Raw genomic sequence first — 2566 nt, forward strand, 5'->3', positions numbered from 1 at the left:
TTCTTTGAATAAACCGAACAGTTTACGCATGGAAGTGAACTGCTCTCTCTCTACAAACGCATACGTAACCGGACGCCCGGTTCCCATGCCGTCCGTTATCAAGAATATGTATAATTTGTATCTAAATGCCGAATATTAGATGCTTTAAAAACTTCCCCAAGGCGGTTTGTTGCATGCGTCTCGTCCATATTCACTACATCTGGAAAGCGTCGGAACAATGCCATCTGCGGCCATCGGGAGAAACATGTAGCTATACTGACCTTCCTCTCCCTGACACACAAGGACGCGTCCGGTCTCCCGAAGTTTTGCCAGGACGGAAGGCATATCGTCTGCTACATTAAAACCCAACTATCCGGCACCTACTCAACATAGCCAGTCGACAATTCCGGCGGTAGTTGTGCATATCCTTAGCTGCAAGAATCTTTCCGAATTCAACCGCCACAAACTGCCGCACCTCAGATGACGGCGTTCGTAATCTCAACAGGGCCTGGCACGTGCCGAACTCGTCTTCGGTTAGGAGTCGACTGACTGGAAGCCGATCGTACAGAAACTTTGACAGTGTGTGGTTGTGTTTCAGAAGATAAGAGGTCACTGCCAGTTGATTCCTTTGCCTCCGTAGACAAAACCGCACTGGATAGCTTGTGCTTCGCGTACTTTTTTATTAGAAACTACGCTCGGCTTACCAGCTTCTTCGGATTCCACGGCCTTCCGTTAGTCTTGGAGGGCGCCTGCTGCATCTGTAGCACACCCATTCGTAGCGCAAAATAGTGTTGGTGCTTCGATTACTGGATGAACGCACAAATATCACAAAGTTATCGTTCATGTATCCATTTAAGGTCTTCTCAAATGCCGTAAAGGATGAAAACGATACACCCACAAATATCCCAACGAAAGCCACTTCCGAAGCCATAGCAGGCGAAGTTCAAAGCCGAATGTGCGCCAATAATTTTCAAAAGCGATCGATTAAAACAAATTGCAAAAAAATGGCGACAGATGAGGGTGGGTTTCAGTCCGCGCATATATGCAAAGAAGTGCAACATTTTGACGTTAGCTTTTATCCCGCTCGGGTTTTTTTTACAGAAAAATGCATTGTGCTTCTAGCCACTGGCGATATCGACGGCGAGCAACCGCAAGAATCACAATGTCCGACCACCGTAAGAGTATGCAAAGAAGTGCAACATTTTGACGTTAGCTTTTATCCCGCTCGCAGGGGTTTTACAGAAAAATGCATTGTGCTTCTAGCCACTGGCGATATCGACGGCGAGCAACCGCAAGAATCACAATGTCCGACCAAAGTCCGTAAGAGTTATTAAAATAGTTCAGTAAAACAAGAAGGCTTTAATTAATCTGGTCAAGGGGAATAAATACGAGGATTGGCTGTCACATGAAGTTGGAAACGGGAGCACAGTGTTGATAAGCTGTCTTCTACACAAGGCGATGGACAGACTGAGTCAGAAGCCTGATGTAGCCACTTCAGCTTAACTGGCGCCTGTAGTCTCACTTTGACAGATCAAGAGGACATAAGTCGAGAAGGTCAGATTCCTGAAAATTGCCCCAGAGTAGCCGAAGCTTATTTATATGCACTAACTTTAACAGCCAGGCTGCTGAATGTTTGGAAGATTTAGGCAATTTTCAAAAGCCCAAGCCACAATTCACTGGGAGTCAAATTTGCAAACTTGCCTTCAGATCAAGATTCTCTGTACCTTATGTGGCTCTTGCACCTGTGGACGCTGGACTCGGCCGTCTCCAGACCATAGGTGCTATCCAGCCGGCCAACTACTCTCCATGGGATGGTTGCTATTGTTGTGGTTGAGAAGGCGAACGGGAAGATAATGATTCGTGCTGTTTACTCTACAGACCTGAATGCTGCACTCGATCAATATCAGTATCCTACTCCAGTTTCAGAAAACCTGTTTATCAAAATCAATAATGGCGCTTGCCTTGCTAAACTCGATCTGGCGGATGCCTATTTACAAACCGAAGTTGCGAATGGCTCCAAGGATCTTCCAACCGCTAACACTTAGTGTGCTCTTTTACAGTTCAATTGTGTTTCCTTTGAATAAAAACGGCGCCAGCCACATTCCAACAGACCATGGACGCTATGATTATTGGGTTAGCAGACGTCGTGTTGTCCTTGGATAGCATTCCGGCAGCCTCCGATTAGAAAGAAATCCTTAGTCGCCTTACCTCACTACTCAATATAATCCGGGAATATTGCTTTCACCACTGAGAAATGTGCATCCTTTCTTACGTCTATAGAAAACTTAGGTTTTAACTTCGATAACTCTGGCCTTCACCCCGACCCGAACGATATTGATTAAATTCAGAAACTATCACCACCGACGGATCTTCGCTCACTGAGAACCTTCCCCAAGTTAATGAGCCACCATAAGGCTTCACTACCAGATTTGCACCATGTTTGTCGTCCCCTCAACCATTCCCTTTAAAAGGAGTTTCCCGGAATTGGTCAACCAAGATAATAAAGCCAAAACCCCTTATATTTTGCAAGCAAAGCGTAATGATAATTATTAACTTCTTGAGTGGTCTGTTTCGTCAACCTAGCGGC

Source organism: Opisthorchis viverrini, assembly GCF_000715545.1.
Source record: "Opisthorchis viverrini unplaced genomic scaffold opera_v5_223, whole genome shotgun sequence".
Taxonomy (NCBI): Eukaryota; Metazoa; Platyhelminthes; class Trematoda; order Opisthorchiida; family Opisthorchiidae; genus Opisthorchis; species Opisthorchis viverrini.